This window comes from Grammomys surdaster, unplaced genomic scaffold, assembly GCF_004785775.1.
Source record: "Grammomys surdaster isolate TR1022 unplaced genomic scaffold, NIH_TR_1.0 128, whole genome shotgun sequence".
Taxonomy (NCBI): Eukaryota; Metazoa; Chordata; class Mammalia; order Rodentia; family Muridae; genus Grammomys; species Grammomys surdaster.
The window spans coordinates 4,058,657-4,067,295 of NW_021604586.1; the positions used below are offsets into that span (position 1 = coordinate 4,058,657).

The 8,639-nt window shown below is 50.7% G+C and overlaps 1 protein-coding gene across 1 annotated transcript in view; it reads left to right on the forward strand.

The window, feature by feature from the left end:
* The first annotated feature begins 2,112 nt into the window (after nucleotides 1–2,112).
* The window catches only part of Kiaa0513 (KIAA0513 ortholog), a 50,287-nt gene continuing 43,760 nt past the window's right edge, over nucleotides 2,113–8,639 (forward strand). The window contains exon 1 of the mRNA XM_028753198.1: nucleotides 2,113–2,280. The gene's annotated coding sequence lies outside the window, so the exon portion shown is untranslated. The remainder of the gene's footprint in view (nucleotides 2,281–8,639) is intronic.

The window sequence follows — 8,639 nt, forward strand, 5'->3', positions numbered from 1 at the left end:
GGGACACGGACAGTTTAAATAAAAATTTATTCAGCAAAAACAAAGCTATACTTCAGAGAAAGAATGGAGTGAGATGTCCAAATGGGTCTGAATTATGGTTTTGAAGGAAGAGCTTATCATTATTTTTTATTGGTTTTGGTTTTTCAAGGCAGGGTTTCTTTATTTAGTCTTGGCTGTCCTCGAACTTGACTCAAACTCACCAAGATCCACCTGCCCCTGCCTCCCAAGAGCCAGGATTAAAGGCATGCAACACCTCTGCCTGGCCGATCTTATGATTATTTATAAGGTGTGATGTCTCTTTTCCATTCCCAAATCATGATTGGCCAGCTCTCCCTTTTAGGATATTCCCATGATCCTCTTGAAGAGCCCACAGAGAGGCACACCACGATATAAATGCTAGCATGATAAAAGTGAGGGTCTTCTGGAGATGCAGACCTTTGTTAATGCCCGCGTGTGGCATCTGGGAAAGATCTATGGTATCTTAGTCACTGACAAAATGAACAACCTATCTGGATGTTCAAGGATGCTTACCTGCAGAAGAGCATCTTGACCACCCGAGAACATAGCTACCGAGACACAGCCCCAGACTCCTCCATTCTCCATATTTAGCTCCTTGTGTCTCGTGTCTCAGAACTTCATTTTCAGAGGGGTCACAGGTGTGTTCTGAGTCACCTGCCCTGAATACTCCCTAGGTTGACACCAAGTTCACTAGTCTGTGGCTTGTGGGACGTTCTTCCTCGTTTTTAAATGTCATGTCATCTGTCTCTGTCCAACTTCCTGAAGAGGTCAGAGGCTTGTCAGAAGGCAGGGCAGATGCCACTGGATCCCATAAGGAGAAATGGGGTTTCTCAATACGGAACATGACCCCTTCTTCCTTAGTGAGTACATTTGTTTTCAGAACTCCCCAACAGTTTCCCAGGTGAGGTCAGGGTTACAGAACTTGGTGCCTAGTGCCATCTTCCCTCACTGAAGCAGGGGAGGGTTTCTTCAGCCCCCACACTGCATTCGACAAGTTTTCTGAGCCTAGTCTATAGTCTGCTGGACTCTGTGTTCGTCTGTGGTGTCCACACAAGGATGAAGGCTATCACCTAACCTCCCCCTCCAGAGCTGGCACTAAGGTCTCACACCCAGGGATCTAGGTGTGAGACCTTCTCCTGGGGTGGCCACGTGTCCCTAAACTCTCCAAGAACTGCCGCTCCCAGCCTTTTCCTCAGGCTCTCTTAAACTTTCCCAAGAAGCCTTTAGTGGGACAGATCTTCCCATCTGTGGTCAGCAAAGGGCAGGTTCGGTTACCACCACCTATATCATCTTCCTGATTGGCAGAACTCCAGTCCCCCTGCCTAACCAAACCCTCACGACTTCAGAAAAATCCCAGAAGCTCGGCCTTGGTTTTCTTTAATTTTTCTTTTCCTCCCTGGCGCTGGGCATGGGAGCCAGGACCTTGGGGCCATGCAAAGTCAGTGATCCGGCCCCGAGCTCCACCCCCAGCCTCTTTGTATTTCTTTATTGAAGAGATGTGGGCGAAGCTGAATGGCTGGACGTTGTGCTTACTCCTATTTACGAAAAGAGCCACATCTACTGGCCTCTTAAAGACACGCCTTTCGGAAGGCAAAGGGGACTCAGCCTGCCCCTCGCGACTTCCACGGCGTGTGGGTCCACGGGATCTTCGCTGGGACTCTGCTACCTCAGGCAAGACCAGCCTTGAGGGACATTTTCCTCTCCCAAACCACTCTTGCGCGCAAAAAAAAAAAAAAACGCCGCGCCCTGGTCATCTCTGCTGGAACGCTGCTCCGGAGCGAACCCGCGCGGCTATCGGGAGGCGCAGGGACGAAGGGGCGCTTCTGCGCCTGCGTACAGGAGCCGAGCGAGCGCCGCAAAGTGACAGCTCGCGAGTCACGTGGTGCCCTGGAGGCGGGGCTCCCGGCTTGCTCCAGGGCCCGGGAGAACTCGCACGTCACGCGCGGGGGAGGAGGGTGGGACTGGGCGGGGCGCTCCCTGTTGACTGACAGCTCTCCCCGCGACCCACCCGAAGGACCCGGCTGCTCGCGCGTCACGTGCTGCTAAAGGGGCGGGGCGGGCCCCGCTGACTGACAGCTCGCTCCGCCGCGCCTCAGAAGGACCGGGCACGGCTCACCGCGCGCGGCGCATCCGCGGCAGCTGCGGACCCGACGGCGTCCGCCCCCTGCCCGGTCCCGCGGGCCGCCGCGGACGAGAGGGCCTCGGGCTACGGGGCTGCGCTCGCGAGGGGCTGTGCGGGCGGCGTGGCTGCGCGGAGGACCGGTGAGGAGGGGGTCGCTGGCGGCGTGGGCGGGTCGGCTGGACGGCCGGTGCGGCGGACAGGGTTGTCACTCCGCCGGCCTCAGTGGAGGGCCGCGAGCCGGTCAGAGGCCACGATCGCGCCGGGGCCGCCCGGGAAAGCTCGGACACCGAGGCCGCTTCTAGGATTTGGGAAGACCGGCCCGGGTCTTGCACTGGTCTGCGATCTCCCGAGTTGCAGGTTGATGAGACGTGGGAAGGTGACAAGGGGAGGTAGGAAGCAGGCTCGGCGATCCAGTGCCGCACACGGGTGCGACCTACGGAGTGAGCGGGAGTGCGGCTCTGCCGGTGCAGGTGTGCTGGCACGGGCTGGGCCCCCGACGTGGAGCTGTCCGGGTGGTGAGTCAGAGGTAGAGGTGAGCTAGCAGCTGTCAGGTCGGGCTACCCTCGCCCCGGCTGGGATCCAGCCTGTAACCCGATGCTGAGGTTCTGATTCATTCCTTTCGATCTATCTCCTCCCTAATCCTGAAAGCAGGGCAGCCACACAGCATGAACCCCAAGACAGGGCAAAGAGGCTCGGGCGGACGTTAGTGAGCCACATCCCTTCCCTCTTTCCCATACTGTGGTCAGAAGTAGAGATCTTCAGGCCTTTGAGGACCAAGATGGCAGATAAGCTGTTTCGAAGGCCTCCGTGGAAAAAGTTCACACTTGAGATTTTATTTTCCCCATCAAACGCTGGTGATTTCTGGTTGGTGATGATGACCTATCTCAGTCTCTGTGGCAATCCAGAAGTTTCTGGGGATGATTGTTGTCTTTTGGATGGTCTGTGTCAGTTCATGTGGAGTAGATTTCTATCTCTTGAGAATGTCACAAGTATAACCATATCACAAGTCTTAAAGAAATTGAAGTGAGCTACCTTCACAGATGTTAAATGAAGTTCTCTCCTCATGGCAATGTTTGTTTCTTCAAAGGTAAGTGGTTTTATAATAACCCCAAATGGCGCTGAGGGAGCTTCAGAAGGAAGCTGTCTAAAAGGACAGCCTCCCAACCCCCTGCATCCCTAGGAAGCTATAGGGTGGGCAAGTCGTGTGAATACCCGGCTTTCTTTCCTTTTCTCCTTTCTCCATATTCCTTTCACAAAAGGAAAATAATCGGGTTAAAAGAAAGGCCAAGGAGCTGGAGAGAAGGTTCAGCAGTCAGGAGTACGTACTGATCTTTGAGAGGACCAGAGTTCAGTTCCCAGCACCCACCTTAGGGGACTCCCAGCCACCCAGAACCCCAGCTTCACAGAATCTGGCACTCTCTTCCTCCCTCCTCAAGGACCTAGTCACATGCATAAAAAAAAAAAAGTTAAAAAAATAAAAAAACTAAAAATTGAGATTTCAAACGCCAGATGCAATGATATAGACTTGTATTAGTACTCCAGAAGCTGAGGTAAGCATATCATGGGTTCAAGACCACCCTGGGTTGTATAACAAGACCAAGTCTAAAGAGAGGAATCAAAAACTGACTGACAGCCCACTTCAGGAAGGAACTGCAATAGGAGGATGACTTTTATTGCCCTGGTGTTCTCTTTCTTTGGTAGCTTACAGAGTACTTCCAACAGGATCTCCTTGTTCAGCTTCACTATTAATTTGGGAGTGGCAGGTGTCTTTCCTCCTATGACACAGTTGAAGAAACCAAGACTCACTTGTCCAGGGCCACTTAACCGTTGGAGGCAAAGAGAGCTCCGCAATAACTTGGTTGCTAAAAGTGCTGGGTATAGTAGTTCATCACCTCAGAGGACGTGAGATGGGTGTGAACAGAGTCTGCCTCCTGCTGGGCTGGAGGGCTGAGTGGAGCATCCTTCTCTGCTCTCCTCGCCTCACTGACAAGTCAGCCTGGCTGGCTGACCAACGTCACCATACTGTTACCTCTCCCTGTGCCCTCTGTGGCAACTCAGATTTGTTTCCAGGCTTTGAGAAAGCCAGTAGGAAGTACATTGCGGAGCATCTTTGCTCAAGTGCTTAGTTTCCAAACAGGTCAGGTGTCCTCAGCTATGAAGCAAGACAACGTGGCAGTTCTGGGGAGACCTGCCCCAAGGATCTTTCTTTTCATCTCCCGACTGGAAGAGAAGCATGATGAAATCCGTGGAGGTACTGTCGGCTGTGCCGCATCCACCTAGATTTTGTACGTGGCATTGTTGGAGGTTTTGTGGCATTTTTTTTTCTATTTTTAGCATACACAGCTGCTCTTGTTAGGGAAGAACAAGCTTTTTATCCTATTCTCTAAATCTGGGCAGCACCACAGGACTGCAGGGGGTTACCTTATGCCTGTCTCTGCAGGTCAGTGGTTCAGGCCAGACCGAGAGCCAAAACAGTCTTAGGTACATGTATCAAAGCCAAGGTCTGAGCTGAAAGGTTTCATTTACTGCATGCCTCGGGGACTGTGCTCTTTTCTGGATAGCACATTTAATGAAGGTCACAGGAAGCCATCCAGAGTACTCATTGTAAGTTGCTACAGAGGTGCAGGAACCGAGCTGGTAAGCCAGGAACATCTTGATGGCCAGAATCACAGAACATTCAGGGCTGTTCCTGGTAAGATCCCAAGAAGCAAAGGACAAACAGTACAGTCAGAAGTATTGTTTGAAGACTGCCGTGGTCTCTCAGAGTGAAGTTCAGACTTCTTCTCTTAGGCTGCCAGGCAGTGACACAGGTGCTGACTGGTCTCACCTGACTGATCTCCAGTGTCAGCAACTACCCCAGTCACTCCCAGAAGTTTCTCCTTAAGCATGCCTAGTCTGCTGTGCCACAGAGCCTGTACACTGTTCCTCCTTCCAGATTTCCTGGTAGGCACCTCCCTATCATTCAAGTAACCACTCCTATGTCACATGTTAAGTGAGACCTTCCCTGATAGTCAAAATGATCTTCCTGTTCCCTCAGTCCCCAGCCCACTCCCTTCAGCGTATTGCACTATTCTTCATCTGTATTAGAAATAACCTTGTTTCTTTGAGAATTTTTTTCTATTATTATCTGTCCATTGTTTGCTTCTGTATCAACGCTCCCAGAACAGTGGCTGGCTTGTAGGAATGCTCAGTGCGTACTTACTGTAGGACTGTTTACGTCAGAGCCTGGCAGGATGGGAGGAGGTGCTACTGAGGTAGACACTGAATCGGCTTCTCTTACGGGAGATAGCAGCTGACCAGTGGGCAGAAGAGTTCGGGCGTGGTGGATGGGAAGAGAAGCCAAGTGATGGGCTGTGTCAGTCTCCTGGAGGAGCTAGCTGTAACAAAGTTCAGTAAACTGGGTATCTCAAAATAATGTAAGTGTATTCTCTCAGTGGTTCACAGAGCAGAAGCCCAAAGCTGAGGCACGAATAGAACCATTTCCTTTTCATGGATTCAGTTTCCATGTGTCTATCTTTCAGCTGCTACTGGTTGCTAGTGAGTCCAGGCATCCTTCCCTTACAGCTGAAGCACTCTAGCCTCTGCCTCTGTGGTCACATGGTTGTCTCCTCTTGTCTGTGGGTCTTCTCTTATAAGGGCGTCAGTTAGACTGCATTTGGGGTCCACTGTATCTTACCAGTCACACCCATAACTATCCTTTCCCCAGTGAATTTATTTATTCATACTCACATATCTGGGGATAGAACTTCAACTGACATTTTTGTGGGCATGATTCAACTTAACATCTCCCAACTAACTACAAGATCGAGTGATCTTTAGTTAGATGCAGTGGCGCTCACCTAGCACTTGGGAGGCTGAGGCAGGAGGATTACAGCAAATTTGAGACCAGTTTCATAGTAACATGGCTCTAGAGTAAGACCCTATTTCAAAACACTAACAAGCAAATAAACAAAAAACAAAACAAAAGCCTACAAAATATAGTGACATTTTAACAGGACAAATTGGCGGAAGGTGCTTGGTGATGTTTAGGAAGAGTGACAGTGACTTAGATTTGTTCTTGGAAAGCGGCCATGATCCTCCCATCTTCAGAGGAGGATGCGCTGTGTGCTTCACGGCAGGTCCTGGGACAGGATTTCCTTCCTCAGCTTTTTGCTGGACTTCGTCCAATGGAGTAGAACTAGCTTGTCTGTGTCTAGCAGGTAAGGCTACTCCATCCCCTTCTGTTCACTGTGGACTTGACACCTCTGTGTGGAGGAGGTGCTGACATCAGGGAAGCTGTACCCTCCCTCTGTCATTCCCAAAGACAGCTGCTGAGCCTGTAGGGACACGAAGTCTCTGACCTTGACCCTTGACTAAGGCTGAACTCTTCAGGAGCTCCCGCCAGGATGGTTTGAGGTTTGTGGTGAAAGAACCCTGCCCTTCTCTCACTGGCTCTCTAAATCCTTATCTTGTTTTGCTTATTTTGCTTTGAGATGGGATCTTGTTGTATAGCCCAGACTAGCCTATTGCTCACAATCCTCCCTCAGTTTTCTAAGTGCTGGGATCACAAATCCATCCAGGATGCCATTTTTGTTGTTGTTGTTTTTTGTTTTTGTTTTTGTTTTTGATTGGGTAACCCATGTGGCTGGTATAAAATTCAAACGGCATACCAAGATGTTAGTGCAAAGTTGCTTTGATCTTTCTGCTGTCCTCCGCACCTCCACAGGCACCATTCCTGTCAGCATCTTGGGGCTCCTTCCAGAGACCTGATGCTCTTTTTATGTTTTCTTTCCCAGTCACCACAGGGCTGTTGCTGTTGCTCCTTCCAGCCTTCTTTCTTCCTGTCTCTTCTGTGCCCAGTGGACTGGCTTGTTCCCATGTGTTCAGAGATGATGACACTGTCCCTGCCAGGAGTTCTATATTGGGAAGGAAAGTGCTAGAAGAAATGATTTGGTGGTGCCACATTTGAGATAAATGTGAGGAAGTGCTTCTCTGGAGGGGTGGTTTTCAGCCTCCTGTTTCTTCAACCTCATTAGCTAGGTTAGTGCTGACAGGGCGGCTGAGGAACGGGACCCTGGGAGCAGGGTCAGTTCCCAGGGTATGACATTGTCTGGAGCCTTATTATAGCTGGCCATTAGTATGGGGTACGTTTGCCATGACAGGCATCGTGGCCAGCTTTATAGGGTTGTCATGTCAGTCCCCACAAAGACAGTCTGCGTAATATCCCAATTTACAGTCGAGAGACTCTAGGTATAGAGGAGCCAAGAAACTTACTTGCAAACCCAGGTTCCCTGGCTCTGAATCTGGCTCCTCAGCTACACCCAAGTCACCTGTGAGACCCCCCTATTAGTGTGCTTCTGACAGGTGCTGGAGACTACACTGGTCTCTGCTCTCTGTGCCTGGGCATTCCTGGTGCCCTGCCGGCCCTGGGATCTAGTCTTTATGCCTTATGGACCCCTCCTCATCAAGAGCACTGTCTCAGCAGCTGTGTGCCTGCTCAGGTGAGCCTTCACCCACCCCACTCACTCTTTTGCCTGCCCCCAGCACTTCCTAGCACTTTGGGGATACAGAAGTGCTGAGGGCAGAAGGCTGCAGACGGCTTGAAAGCCCTGGCCTCTCAGAGCCTGACTGCCATCTTACTATCCAGTTCCTTCTGTGAAGATGCTTAGCTCTCGGCTTCAGACCTAAGAGTTCACTCACTCCTCACACGTCTTCTGCCTTCCCTCACCCTCTCTTTGCATAGACTTTAAATAGCCTCCTCCCTCCCCTCTTTCTTCTCTGTTTCCTCCTTTCTTTGAGAGCTTGTAGATTTTACACATGATAGAATCTACCCATTTCACGATTCAGTTATTTTTAGTAACGCTACTGAGTGGTAAGACCATCGTCATAGTCTAATTTTAGACCATTTCCATCGCCCCCAAAAAAGCAAGTCGCTAGTGATAGCAGTTACTCTTTGTCCTGTCCCCCACCCAGGAGCCACCGTTTTGCGTCCTTGCTATGGTTCTGCCTATTCTGGGCACTGGGCAGTAGGTGGTCCTTTGTGACAAGTGTCGTTTCTTGCTAAACCCTCTTGGAGCATGGAGAAGCATGGAACAGTCTTTGCTCGAATTCAGCCATTATTTTGTCCTGTGAAAGTGTGGTGCCTTCTGTCCCTCTGTCTTCCAGCACCATCTGCTGTCCTACAGGTGTACCTCTGCTGAGGGAGGGCAGGTGAATGAGGGCACCCTTAATGTTCTTACTGACTCAGCTGTGGACTTTTATTTGGGGAAGGGAATAACATCTGTGTATCTCTGGCTGGTTTGAACCCACAATCCTCCTGCCTCAGCTTCCCCAGTGCTGGGATCACAGGCAGGTGGCACTAGCCTGGCTCAGACCTTGTTTGAATTGCATGAGTTTGTCCTTGAAAGTCTTCTTTCTGTCTCAGGATCCTAGTTAAGCTCTCTGTTGCATTTCTGTCATAGTCCCCTATGCTAGAACCCCTCCTCTCTGAACTGTATACACACACACACACACACACACA